The sequence below is a fragment of the Camelus ferus genome, chromosome 2 (genome assembly GCF_009834535.1).
Source record: "Camelus ferus isolate YT-003-E chromosome 2, BCGSAC_Cfer_1.0, whole genome shotgun sequence".
NCBI classification, from domain to species: domain Eukaryota; kingdom Metazoa; phylum Chordata; class Mammalia; order Artiodactyla; family Camelidae; genus Camelus; species Camelus ferus.
Window position 1 is genome coordinate 59,912,802 of NC_045697.1, and position 15,201 is coordinate 59,928,002.

A 15,201-nucleotide genomic window follows, 5' to 3' on the forward strand; every position below is an offset into this window, starting at 1 on the left:
AAAATGTTTTCTAATTGTTCCATAGTGGAAAAGTAATTATTGTTGTTTTTAAAATATTAACACAAAGTATATTTTTCCTACACATATAATCTCTTAAAGTTCTCTCTTTTAGCTGAAAATACATACTGATGTATCATTTTCAGGACTATTTTTGACATGTTTTACTGATTGTTTGATGAAGATCTCTCTTCCTCATTAATGTGTAAGGTCCAGGAAGGCAGGGATTGTGTCTATGTAAACTTACAACTGGCTATCTGATTCTTTATTTCTGGTGTTTCTGGATTTCTGGTATTTATTTCTAGTGCTTAATCCTGACACATAAAAAACAGTAATTTTCTAAAATTAAATTAATCAATGAATAATACATTATTTCAGAATCTTTACTATACCCAAACCAACTGCTAATAGATTTTTTTTTAATTTTAAAGGTCCGATTGTGTTCATACCATCATTTGGAGACAGATGAAATTCTGTGGAAATACTGCATTTGATGCCATTAGTTAAATAAGGACAAGTGATAAATCTATTTCTTCTCTAAATGATAGCCATTCTTTCAGACAAAGATTCATTTATATCAACCAAAGTGAGCTACTAGATGCCTGGTCAAGGATATGGCATTCTGTTCTAATTAATGAAGTCCAGAATCATTAGATGTGCCAGGGTTCAACATTTCAAAAAGAAAATAATTGTGTTCCCTTATCTTTGAAATATAAGTGCTGCTGTTTCAGAACATGAGGAGATTCTTGCATAGTTTATAGATAATACGCAAGCATGGGTCACTTCGATGAGCATCTGAGAAGCCGGGGCCACATTACTTTTCTAATTTTAGTAATGTGTTAGTAAATCAAAGCAAGGTTTAAAAAAATCGTTTTTGTTTTACTGTTCTTTTTATTTTTTTCCTAGAATTAAACCCTTCTGCTGGCACCCAAAGGCACTAGGTATGTGTATTTTCTTATTCTACTTTTGCTTTTTATAAATTTTGAAAAGTTATATTCTCATTGTCTTTCTGACACTGGGCATTCTTCCAGGTATCTCTTTATTCCTCATTACACATTTTGTGCAGACTGTTTCCATAGACACCATGAGTGCATACAATATCCCTAGCAACTGTTCTTAGATTTTTCTTTTAACAAGACAATGTCACCATTTGCAAATAAAACTGTGCCCCATTGTTTCAGGAGATGTATAACAGGTGCTTCTTTCTTATAATTTAACACTGAAAAATTCAAGAGATGTGTTGATTGTGCCAAGTTGCTGCACTTTAAGTCACTATACATCCTTTTATTTTTAAATAGCACTTCCAATTTGTAGAGTGTTTTGCACAGCATGAACTGCGTTTGAGCTATGCAAATATTAATAAATGTCACTCTCCAATTTACTTAGATGGAGCTAAGTTAAGAGTATATCAGCTTTCAACTACAGCAAAAACTGAGACAAATGTTGTAAATCAAGAGCAAGGTCTACTGAACAGTAGACAAACAATGCATACCAACCTTGAGCTAATTCAGTTGTCTCATTTCAATGCAGTCCTACAAATATTTATTGAGCACCTACTTTTGGCAAGACACTATGCTTGGTAGTATTGTGTAAATAGAAATAAACAAGATATGGCCATTGACCTTAAAATTTATACCCATCAGGTGAAACAGATATGGATACAAATATAAAATATTGGGTGAATTGATATATGTGGTACTAAAAATACAAACAAAATGCTGTGTAACCCAGAAGGGAGTGGGATTAATGTTGAGTAAAGACATTTGGAATGATTTATTGGGAAGCCTGACATTGGGGCTGTACTAAAGGATGGATAAAGTTTAAACTGATGAAGATGACATCTTGTAATGACAAATGCTTTCAATAATGAGAACAGTGTAAACACGGGCAAGATAGCAGCAAATAAAAGGAAACAAGCAACAGGGACCGAGGTTTAATGGTGTGCTTTGTTATAAGGTGGAAGGCATGGTGAAGGGATGATAGGATGAGACAGAGGCACAGGTGTATTTGAGGCCAGATCATGGTATCTATAAATGGTACATAAAGAACTTCGGAGAGTCCAACTTGTATATTTTAAAAAATCTTTCTCAGAATAGAGTTTCATTAAAGGACCTATAAGTAAGTCTCTTGACCATGTGTATATTTTTTCTTACTCAATCCACCAGGCTCATTTAAAACACGGAGTAGGTATTTACACACACCTGCACACACATAAGTGGTAAGATTACTCTTTACTATTTAAGCAGTTTATAGTTATTCTGCAATGATCACGTTCATTTATAAATAAACATGGCACCCTTGTTTCTGTAAAAGATCTTATAACACCTCACCTATCTGAAATTTATAAATCTGCAAATCTCCTTTATGAATGCAATTAAGTACCAATCAATAAAAAATATAAGTTGGTTAAGAAATATTAGTGTCACAGAGTCAATGGATGGAATAGCTTATTCTTTATTACAAGGGGTTCTTTCTGGATATTGCTTGAGGTCTATTTTATTTTATACACAGTTCTAATATGTGTGATGATTTGGCCTTTCAGCCCAAGAAGTAACATATTAGCAGAGGGAAAAAGGGCCTTATAAAGGGGTCACTCAAGGCTAGTGGGAAATGGCAATAGTTGAAAATTAAAATTATACAAATAATTTAAAAGCATTCAAATTTGACAGGTAATTTTGTGGCTAGGCAAATAGTTGCAATAATTTTTAAATGTCTGGTATTGTCACAGAGTATAACTAATGAGTATATAACACTCTATATCCCCTAAAAGAATTTAGATCTCTGTGATCATTAGAAAAATATCCTTTTGGTTAAATGTTTAAAATAAAAATAAAAGCGTTTAATAATTATAAAGCTAAACACTTTAATACTGAAATCATATCATGCCTACTTCCAAATAAAAACTGTTTTAACAAATGAACTTAAAAAAATTGAGCTATGTGTTTCTATTCATATACACGTAATCCAGAAATTGTACTGATATTTTTTCTATTGGTTTGAATTGACCTGTTTTCATTTCACGTTGTTTCCTCCAACTACTTATCTCACTATCTGATTTCACCCCACAGTGCCTATATTCTAATTATGATTAGCATGGTGCTAAGGCACATAGTCGACTCCAGTAAACATAAGATGAATGAATGCCAGCCTCTGCTTTGTGGCACTGGGCTGTGTTCAGATCATTGACTCTATTAAGGAGGGAGCTGCACAGTTGTAATATATAGCCACTAAGTCTAAGTGCATCTCCTGTCTTATGGGCATTCAGAAGTAAGCGATGACAGGAGGAGCTGTTAACATGTGAACCTCATCTATTATATGTTCAATTTAACTACTGGAAATATCTGTGACAAAACATAATTAGTTTGATTGGTCTACTAACAAAATTCTTCTAGCATTAGTGATACAGTCAATTGGAATATCACTACAAAGTTAGAATCACTGTCTATAACTTTCTTTTCTTCTAATTTTTCCTACAACAGCAAATTTTTTGGGAGAAAATTGATAACAGACTGTAGGAGGAAAACACAAATCTTTGCAACATTAAAAAAAACTTATTTTGCTTTCTTTGTTACTATTTTCCAATTCCGATGTTTCATATTTTTAGAAAATGAAAATAATTATTTAAAAAAAATGTCTATAGTGATCTTGGATCATCTAAACTAGAGTAGATGAGCCACTGAGGTCATTGGAAGACTACATATGTGAAGGATGTGTGAAATACAGTGATTTTATTTATTTATTTTAGTCATCACCAAGCAGTAGTGAGTATTGGCAGACAAAAAAAGTCATTGTCAGCCTATACCTGACTCACATGCATGATTTAAATTTTCAACTTACTGAAGTCTGAATCTAAGTGTGTATATGCATGCTTGATAGCTAAGGAAAATGGAGAGAGTCAAAATATAAGTAACAGAAAAAGGAAACATACTTCGACCACACTTTTCTTTTCTCGTTTTATGTGAAGCTTCATGTTATTAAGTCCTGTGTATTTGCTAGCACTTGGACTGTCACAATTTTTAGAGCCCTGGCACTATATAGTCCATGGTCTTTGCAAAAAATGCAAACATCCTTTAGCATTGTTACAGGATCTGGTAACAAGAACTATGTTTTCCACTGTATTTTCTTTTTAAACAAAAGTCTGTCTTCATGACAGCACAATAAAGGAATTCTAAACTTTTGATTTCTGCCCATGTTTTGTTAGTATATTCATGCTTTGAGTGAGTGGCTTTAAATGGCAGGGTTTTTTTTTTTTTATGATTCTAACATGCAGGTACACCTTTCAACTGTATTTTGAAAAAGCAGGAAACTATATGGTTCAACCTACTCAAAAGATACTTACTAACTTCTTATCTAACTGATTACAGGCATATATTTTGCTGACAGGTGACATTTGGTACATTAAACAAAAAATACATAATCTTCAAGTATTCTCTCTTGTACTGTCAGTTCATATTATGAGGACTAGGCACTGTAATGTCTAATTTACAAATCACCAAGGGACTGAAAATCATTCAAAACCCAGCAAAGAGTTATTTAGTGATGATATAATCATCACTTCGATTCAGGAGTGATGATAATTTACAGTTCTGATAATTTTCCAGTATTCTCTACAGTTAATCTAATAACAAACAGAAGAATTTCTTTCCACCCTGAAAATGAAAAATAGTCACTAATGTAACTGAGTCAGCACATCCTAGAAATTGTAACAGATGGAGAGTGTGCCCCTAGAGACAGGCTGGGTTCTTGCTCCCCAGTATCCTCCCCAGGACCAATTCCAAATCAACCTCATTTTGTAGTTTTCTTTTTTTTTTTAAGGAAATATATGTATTTTTAAAGAAAATATATTTAGAAATATTTTATGAGAAAAAAATATATATTTATGTATGTATATAGGTTTCAGATACTCTCCTCATTTTGCCTTTCTTTCCAAATTTCCACTTTCTTCCTTTGCACTTGAGTCTCTGACCTGTGCCTAGAGGCTGACAGGCTGCTAAAGAACAGGAAGTAGGATGTCTATTTCTCCTCTAATGACTATTCTAAAAAGTGAATACTCAACCTTTTGAATTTTTAAGAGGGTTTAATGCTGGTAACTAAAAGATCGTGACAAATAGTGAGTAAATCAAGAATCACTTGAAGAATTACTTAGTGCCAGAAATATAAAAAAGTAACAGATTGGTCATTCCTGAGTTGTATTTAGATTTGTTTTAAGTGAATTTAGGTGTTACTGGTCCTGTCTGTCATGCTCCTCTCTGAATTTACAGCACCTAAAGCAGCATATTACACATCTCAGGTGCTAAATAAATATTTGCTTAATCGCTAAATGAAGACCTGCATGAGACTTCCCTTCTCATAACTCTGTGTCTTGCGTTACTATCCTTGCATCTAGATTTGTGCTTCTGTGACAGTCAGCATACTGAACCACATCTAAGTATATATATATTCTTTACTTTCAGGTCCATGCTGAGTGTCGGTCTCTGTAATCCTATCACTTACTCATTTATCTTTGTACCATTTTGCTTTCCTGTAAGGTTTTGACTGACCATTATTTTAAAGTCTACTTCTACTTTGAAGTAAAGCATTATTCTCTTGTTGTTTTAAGTAAGGGCCTTTGCAAACTGTGTTCTTCAGAATATTAGTTGCAAATGATGCTTTATGAAATGGAATTTTGTAGCCTAATCATGATTAACACCAGCATAATTATAGGTCTAAAAAGTTCTGCAGTGAAAGAGCCCATTTAATTATGTTTAAACTGATTCTCTATCTTTATTTGACCAGAGGCAACTTTTTTCCCCAACAAACTCAATATTCGATCCCAATAAAAATATTGTTTCACAAGATACAAATTATTATTCTCTATTCTCAGGTAATAACCGAAAGGTCATTTCACAAAGAATCATGTACCACATATACTCTAATGGAGAAATCTACTCAAAACCTACAAGCTGTGACAAAACTGTCTCCATTTTTTTTACCTCATTCTCAAGTTTCTGAGGACCTTCAATTCTGAGTTCATTGACAGAAGATGGACGAAGGCCACTCTCAGACTCTACCAATGATTCAAACCACCTATGGTCACCTACTATAGTTACCTCCACAGGTTCTTAGTATCATGAATATCTCTGCCTAAAACTCTACATATAGGTCTCAGATTTATATAATTACAACTTGATAATAAACTATTAAAACTACAGTTAAAATAACACATGCAATTCATCTAGAACAAAGGAGGTCTATTCTCTCACAATGTCTTAATATATTTATTCTCAAACAGAATTTGTTCAGAGTTAGTTCAGGGTCAAGGTGAAGAACACAGAGCTCATAACTAAATTCATATTCCATGAGTGTGTACAAGAGATTCAGGAAGGCTTGACACAATTCTAAAATATAGGATTGGTTTAAATATTTTCTGATGAGTCATGGTTCTATTTATTTCTACTGTACAAATATGAGTGGAATAATCAAATTAATATATTTTTGTACTACAAGGTGAGCTATAAGATTTAGATAATTTTTTAAATAGTTACAATGTGGGTAGAATTCTTACTTTTAATTCTCTATTCTTTTACTCAATGAGCTGAAAGCAATTAGAAAAATCTGAAAATAACTTCTAAGAATGCCTTCTATTAAAGCATGCTTCATTGTTAGCATTTCTTATATTAACACCTATTATTTTCTAAGTTAGAACTTAGGACAAATGTTCAGAGAAGGCAAGTGTACCTTCAGAAATTTTTTAAAAAGTTTGCTACTGGAACTGCCCTAGAAAAATTAATAGTAACTATTGTGTCATAAAGCATAGGTATAATTGTGGGGTGTACCCTTTGCTGTAGTAATTACTCTCATTAAAAATTAGTTACCTCCTTCAATATTTGACCACCTCTTTGTAACTTTTTTCCATTAATAATTTAAAAATTGTTAGTAGTTTTGTTAAATTCACTAACTACAAAATATTAGTCACTCTCTACTCACTGAATATCGCTTTTTTGCAGGAAACCATTCTGACTGGCCTGAAAACTTATTTAAGGACTTAGCATAGTACTAACTTACAGCATAGCTGACACCTTTGCCTAGCTGCGCGTGCAGGGAGGTTTTGGCTAGCAATCCTAAACCTATTCAGGAAGTTGTCTATGAGCATGGCTGCTGCTATGTAAAGTATCAAGGACTCAACCCTCAAAAAGGACTTTCCTGTACTATTGTGTGTGTGTGTTTGCTGATAAACCTACTTGATACCTTTTCTTCCATGTAAGACTTTCTGCCCCACTGACGTTTACAATCTGTTGTAGGGTATAGGTAATAACACCATACACATGTATGCATGTTTGTGTGTGTGTGAGTATAGTAATGTGTAGTAATGGCAAATCCTTGAAAAAATTAATTAGATTGAGAAGATAGGAAGTGAAAGGGGCTACTACCCATAAGGTAATAAACCAAAGCTTCTCTGAGGTGGCACTTAAAATAAAAACAACTCAATGAATGAAATGAAGGAACAAACTATGTGACAGTTTTGGACAATAATGCTCAAATGTGGGAATAGCAAATAAAGAGCCATTGAGAAAAAAAGCATATGAGAAAAAAAGCGTATGTGAGGCACAGCTGAAGACACAGATAGCCTTCTGATTTCCTTAGAGAAATGAAATGGTCACTGCCAGTCTCCTATGGATATTATAACACTGTTAAATCTCCAAAAAGTGTTTAGGTCTTTAAGGGAACAGTTTTGCCTTCAAAGTGAGAGACAGCAGTTCTGGCAGAGTCTTTTTTATGGGTCTGAATATTTTAAATTGACTTGTTTAATGCCAGCAGAAGAGAAAGCAACAACTTCATTATTTTATTGAGACATTTGCCCACAACAAAATGTTGCCAATGCTATTTTCAGTATAGAAAATAGGATTTTTGCTCAGAATATTTCCTTTCTTCAATGTATATCTTTAAATTTGTTGTATATAGTGTTGATAAGAAAAAAAGGTATTTTAAAATAAAAGAATGAGTTGCTCTACAAAATATAATCAGGACAATAACCAGGGTAGAGAGGAGAGAGAAAGCTAAATGGTTCATATATTTATGGTGTAGAGTTATTATTTGTTGCCTTGATGGTTCCCTGAGTGCTGACACCCACCTTGCTTGTTTTGAACTTTTACCTAGTTGTTGCCTATCTCTAAGTACTCCTTTCCAACATGTATGTTCAAGCAACAATTCACGTGACGATTTCCCCATGTCCTTCCTTTTCTTTCCATGTTGACCCAGTTACACTCAAATTACCCAATGTAAATGCTTCTTGCATGCCGCAGCTACCCCACCCAGAACCCACACTACAGACATGTACTCATGAGTCCTTGCTCTGCTCCTTCCCTTCCTGCCATGACCAAGCTTAGAGCTTCTGATGACTTTGTGTAGCCCTCTGGGCATGCCGTATCTCCCTAAGACCTATCCTCACAGGATAATAAATCCTTTAATGTCATACGCCTCTCCTCATGTAATTTCCATGGTCATTTTGGAGTGACCCTTAAAGACCCCACAAGGGGATTTACTCTCCCATTTATAACACAGTGTTGGAACTCATCATATAAATGGAGTGCTAAAATCAAAATGACTTGTTTATTTTCAGAAAATAAACGCTTACTCTATTTTTGGAGATACAAACCAGACCTCTACATTTGAGAGCCCTTATAACAATACATGTACCTTATGTGATTAAAAAATTAGCAACTCCCTTTTGATCCACAAAGAATTAAATGTAATTTATCAAAACAGGCATAGGAGAGAGTATTGTTCACAGGGAGAGAACAGCTGGAGAGACAGGGAAAGTCCAGGTAAAACGGACAAGGAGAAGCCCTGATCTCGGGCCTTTCCCAGAAGCCAGTGGTCGAGGCAGAGTTAGATGAGAAGTCAAGATGTAGTGCTTATACAGGTGACAAAATAGATGACAAGGCCGTGGGGAAAAGCTTTACAAGAATTTATGGAAGCAGGCCATACATAATACCAGAGATGCAAGCAAGATGAGTGTCAGAAATGAGACAAGCAGTTGAGAAATCAGAAAGGAGCCAGCAGTGACAATGAGAAGTAGAAGGAGCCGTGATATTTACCTCAGACGGAAAACTTGCAAAGACCTCCTGGGATAGCAAAAGCCAGTTCTAGGAAACAGTCTGAATGTGCTGTGAAGGTAGGAGTCAGTGAGTCACTGCAGGACTATAGCAACCTGCTCAGACTAGGCATGTGTTGTAAAGAGTAGTTCTGACAGGAAGTGAACAGGCATGGATTTATGGACCATTTCATGAGGCTACAGGGAGTTGAGTTGCTCCCATAATGTATAGCTGGCTGTATGACTTGTCTGAATCTGATGTTTACCAGTCACCTTGCCTTTAGGGTCTCTTTAGAGGAGTCAGGATGTGGGGCTGTTTATTTAAATGAGAGAAGACATATATTTGAAAAGGATCTTACAAGCATTTCTCTGTGACTTTAAAATGATCTGCTTTTTCTCACCCCCAGATGGAATGAAATTAGACTTTAAATCTCATTACTGAGATTGAATGCTTCACCTGGATTATATCTGTTGAAAGGAATATAAATTCTTCACTCCCTTCCTGGGTTTTGGAAAGCCTGGCTAAGGAGACATACCTGTGGAAATGAGGAGGTTCTAACCTCATCAGTTTAAGTGGAGACCATTTAAATAATTACCTTGCACCAAGTAATATATTCTGCTGTCCTATGAATCAATGCCACTTTTTTATGTCTTTTCTTTTCATTTGTATTAATAACTTCAATATCCCTTTATTAAAGGTGACCCCCAAATATATAAAAGATTAATAATGTCATTTCAGTGTACAGTGACTATGATTGAGTTATTAATATTCTTTGAATCCACAAAGAATGCTTACTACCTAATAACAGCATTTTCCTCTTTATTCTTATTACTCATCGTTGGAATATATACTTTTGGGATATATGTTATGGGGAAAAAGCCATGAAAATATCCTCAAGGAAATTATAAACCTCAGAATAATACATAGAGACTTAAGTTTACTCTTTTATTTTACTCTACAGCCTAAATATTTCCACATTTAAAAATTATAAGCATATTCCTTTGTGAACAATTTTGGGCTTTGTTTTTGAGACAAGATATCCTATAATGAAAAAAATTTAAGAAAACCATGGGGATAGAGGGAATCAGTAAGTATTAAGCACCTACTATATAATAGCCCTCTCCTGCGCTATTTACAATCAATAAATCCTCACAACAGACCTGTGGGATATGGACTGTTAAACTCATTTTTCAGGATAAGGGAACAGACACTGAGGGGATAAACTCTGTCTAGGGTCACTCAGTGGGATAGTGGCTGGGTTTCACATCCAGGTCTCTTTAAATACAAAGTTCATGCTCTTACAGCCTGGGTAGCCAACAATGACTGTGTGACTTCTGGATTCTCAGGGAAGTGGGAAATGGAGCAGATCAAATACTAACACTTGAGCAATGGGGCTAGCAGCAGGGGAGGAATAGCGGTCATCTGGAATAGATTGTAGTATTTTCTGTCCTCCTCCAACACACAGTCTGTATATAGGGGCAAGATGTTAAGTTTATTTTGGCACAGCTTTGAGCTAGTCTAAGAACTGGAAAACAAAAACAAAACTAAAGCTAGCATATTCAGTGAAATTAAAATTTTTTTATTTTAATGGAGCTACTGGGGATCAAACCCAGGACCTCGTGCATCTAAGCATGCATTCTACCACTAAGTTATACCCTCCCCTTTTCAGTGAAATTCTTGGAAAGCCATTGTGGTGTACCATTTACAAAAATGACCACAAATCTCCACCCACTGCTATATCCACCCATTCTTTGCAATGCTACTCTTCCAATAGTTTCATCAGAAATTAGAATCTATTTACTCGCCTCTTTAATATGGGCTAGCCTTGTAACTTGCTTTGTTCAATAAAATATAGACAAAGTAATGGTGTGCCAGTTCCAAGATTTGATCTCAGAGAGCCTTGTGCTCTTCTACGTGTTCTTTTGGATCCCACCATTGCCGTGTGATGAGCCTTCTCCAATAACAGCCAGATCACCAATAACCACTTGAAACTGACTTACCTAGAGTTGCAGCCTCCACTCAAACCCCCAGCTGATAGCAGATCCCAAAGTGAACCCAGGTGCAGAGACAAGTCTGAACCCCATCATCAGATGTACCCAACTGATCTATGACAATAATGAATATTTTTTTTAACTTTGGGGTGATTTGTTATGCAGCAGTAATTAGCTAGTATAGGAGGTAAACTATATGGCTTAAAAAAAGCAACACATACTCAGGTACTCAAATTCACTTCAGGCAAATAAATGAATGTCAGTGTTTATTGGTGAAAGCCAAGATGGCCTAGGAATTCTTTCATGCACATAACGTTTGACATTGGCACTATGTAGTATTTTCTGATTGCTATAATTTCTAACATGACTCATAAATAAGAATAATTGTCTGGTATTTTATTATTTCTCAGAAGTGAGGAATTGGAGCAGGCAATGGAATGTGGTGGTTTTTCCATCTGGAAATATTACATGGAAAATAATATCCAGGAGAATTTGTGTACAAATGCAAAGTTATGAGGATTATATGTAAATTTTAAAATTTCACTGTCTAACTGTATATGATTTCTCTCACATATTATAAAAATGATTAATTCTCAGGTATTCTGTGGTTTTAACAACTGAAAAAAAAAATCACACTCTCAGCCTTCTATTTGTGTCCTACCTTTATTGACACGCCACTCTGAATGGGTCAAACCTGTCAGAAGTGTTACAAATTTTGAAATGAAAAGTCTGGCCAGAGAAAATAGATTCAGTTTCCACTGAGTAGAAGCATTTGAGGAAGCAGAAAACCAGTGTTCCCATTGTTTGTCATTAGAATTTAATGAACTGTTAGACAGATTTGCATCAGTCAGAAGCGTTTTGATTTTCTAAATGTCTGGTACATAAAGTATTCTGCAAAATATGCACTATTGAGTAAAGTTTCATATTTATTTAAATATTGTTAACCCTGCCTATTTCCCTTAACAATTTTAAGCTATCTGTGTTAACAATAGACATATAAAATAGGACTATTGAAATACACACCTGAAAGTGACACAAACATAGTTTAAAAGGAGGAAAAAATAAAATTACTCTAGAGATAGGATGACATGACTATTATAACTGAGTACAAATATGAGCTTTCAGTTTTCTGGGAGCTTAGGCATAGTAAGAGTTATTGAGGACTTATTAAGATTCTACTACATATTAGGCAATCCTTTAAGCAATTTATCTGTTTCATTTCACATAATCTACAACACAATAATCCTATGATAGAAATACATAAGGTTGTATATTCTATTTTGTAGCAGAAGAAGTACAGGATTTATCACCAGATGCTCTAGTTCATATCCTGGCTTTGCTATTTACAAGCCATATAACATTCTCAGGCTTCAATTTCCTAATCATTAAAATGGAAGTAATAAATAACTCACTCATTTTTTATTTAATCATTCATGCAATTAACGTACATAGAATACTATTTTGCTACAAGATAGAGTTAGCTCGTGTGTGTGTGTGTTGTGTGTGTGTGTGTGAGAGAGAGAGAGAGAGAAGGTATATTCAAAATACATAAACATGCCAAGTGTTTTCTACTCATCTTCTAAATCAGGAATGATTAACAAACCTGTAGGTAGCTCCCAGCCTACTGTCAAAGACAGGTAGTTATACAAATACTTAAGGGTCAAAAGAAAGTGTTTTATGTATAAGAAAGTGTATGAGTTTGATATTGCTATGTAGCAAATTACTAGGAACATAGTGGCTTAACCAATAACATTTACTGTCTTGAAATTTCTGTGAGTCAGGACTCCAGGCGTGGTTTAAGTGGGTCCTCTGCTCAGGGTCTCATAAAGCTACACTCAAGGTGTTAGCCAGGCTGCGTTCTCATCTGGAGGCTCCATTGGGAAAAAATCCACTTTTAAATACACTTAGGATGTTAATAGAATTTATTTCAGCTTCATGGAGGACAGTGGGTTTTTCCCTGTTCCTTGTCATGCGGGCTTCTTCAACCTGGCTTTTTACTCCATCACACTCATAAGAAAAACCTCTAGCTCCAGTTTGCTAAGAATTTGTCTCATATGACATAACGTAATTACAAAGTGACACCATATCATTTTTGATTTATTTAGTTGATCAAAAGCAAGTCATGGGTCCTTCCAAGACTCCAGAGAGGAGGGTTACTCAAAATTATAAACACTAGGAAGTGGGACTCGTGGAGAGTCACACTAGTTCTGTTTCTCACGCTAGTGTCTTTCTCTCACAAATGCACAGAGAAGAGAATAAGAAATTTGACTCTAAAATGTGTCAGCGAGAGGCTTGTAACTAAAATGACAATACGACATTTGAAGCTTTAAAATATTGATGAAATTTCACCTTGTGAAGTAGAATGACAGGAGGGGAGGTGAAAGTATTCCAGGTAAGTCTTGAGAAACTTATTAAGAGTAGGAATAATGTAGATAGATATACAGGCTTCTTCTGTATAGCACAGGGAACTATGTTCAGTATTTTATAATAACCTATAATGATAAGGAATATGATATGAATATATGTACAGATATGTATGACTGAAACATTACACCATTTGCCAGAAATTGACACAACATTGTAAACTGACTATACTTCAATTAAAAAAAAGAATAGGAATAATGTTTCATAGATCTTATTATCCCTCAAAACTCTAATAGTGTCCTGATAGTTAGCAAGATCAATACATATTATTTTAATCTAATGATTTCACTTATGTACACATTATATTCTTACTTGATATTTCACATAAAGTAAAATTTACAATGAATACAATAAAAGGAAAATGTAAAACTTATAGCTAGTTATCTGATATTTTGGTTTTAAAGAAAATTCTTAAATTTAGATGACTTGATACTTATCAGTATTGTTCATATTTTTTACTTCACTTTTGCTTTCTAATTTGTAGTATGTTGTGTCCATGTTTTGAGCCGTTCTCAATTTGTCAAACTTTTTGTGTATTATCTATGTCTAAATCATATGAGTATCTTTTTCAACTGTTCAACTCAAAGATATTTTTACCAATATAGTCCAGTTAATACTGTTCTTACCGAACCAACTAGATGAAGTGATAAGAAACAACTTCATCTTTAATCTATGATGCTGTGTTTGCTACTTGCCGAATCATGTTAGCCATGTTACAGAAACACAGTTTGGACTTTTCTTGTCTTTGACAGATGAATTTGAACTCATTGTATCTAACTACTAAATCAATCTATTCAGATATAAATTTAAAATTAAAGCAAAAATAGAAATTATAATCTGAGCTGTTAAAATATTTTAAATTTTTTAGGCGGTCACAATAATATGGTGCATACTTTGAGAAAGCATTGTAAACCTAGATCTATTATGACAATAAAACTTTTGATTGATAGAGAATTGTCAATTATGGTCTGATTAAAATATCAATAAATATAAACTATATTTTCATCTTTTTTCTTACTGATATAAATTCAGTGTTTGCCCCAAAGACTCATGTGATGCTTGCTTCTCATCTAAGTTATTGAAATATAATTATTGTAATTTAATTAAATGAATATAGAAATTCAGTCTTTCTCTAAGTAAAAGTACAAGTTCTGGGTCTAGGTCCTTAAATACAAATACTCTACCATTATGAGTTGTGTGATTTTAAGCAAATTAATAAAACCTCCTGTTCTTCAATTTGCTTATTGTACATTTAGGATAAACATAATATCTCTCTCATATAGTTGTTTTGAGGTTTAAATGATTTGCTACCCATAACAAATTTAAATAAGTGCATGAAGTTTCATGAGTACACAAAAATATTATTATTATTATTTTGTGAAATTTTGAAGATACAAAAAGCAATATATTTTTATTTCTAGAAATATAAATGATTTATCTTTAGAAAGTTTAAAAAGATAACTGATTTTAACATTGCTAAAATATGCCTAAAATAATTTAAAGGCAAATTTGGAGCATGCTACTATGAATGTGATCTAAATCAGTAAGAAACAATACATTTGTCTGTAAGATTTTTGACGTTTTAGTAATCTATCATTTATATAACATTAATGCTTTATGACCTTCTCTTTCAACATATTTTTGAGAAATGTTTCTAAAAACTATGCAGTTAACCAAAATAAATATTTCTATTATCAAAATAATGTGTGTTTCTA

The 15,201-nt window shown here is 33.9% G+C and overlaps 1 long non-coding RNA gene across 1 annotated transcript in view; it reads left to right on the forward strand.

The window, feature by feature from the left end:
* LOC116657451 overlaps positions 1-15,201 on the forward strand; it is a 176,399-nt gene that overhangs the window by 127,097 nt on the left and 34,101 nt on the right. The window contains exon 4 of the long non-coding RNA XR_004312522.1: positions 904-938. This is a non-coding gene — a long non-coding RNA (uncharacterized LOC116657451). The remainder of the gene's footprint in view (positions 1-903; positions 939-15,201) is intronic.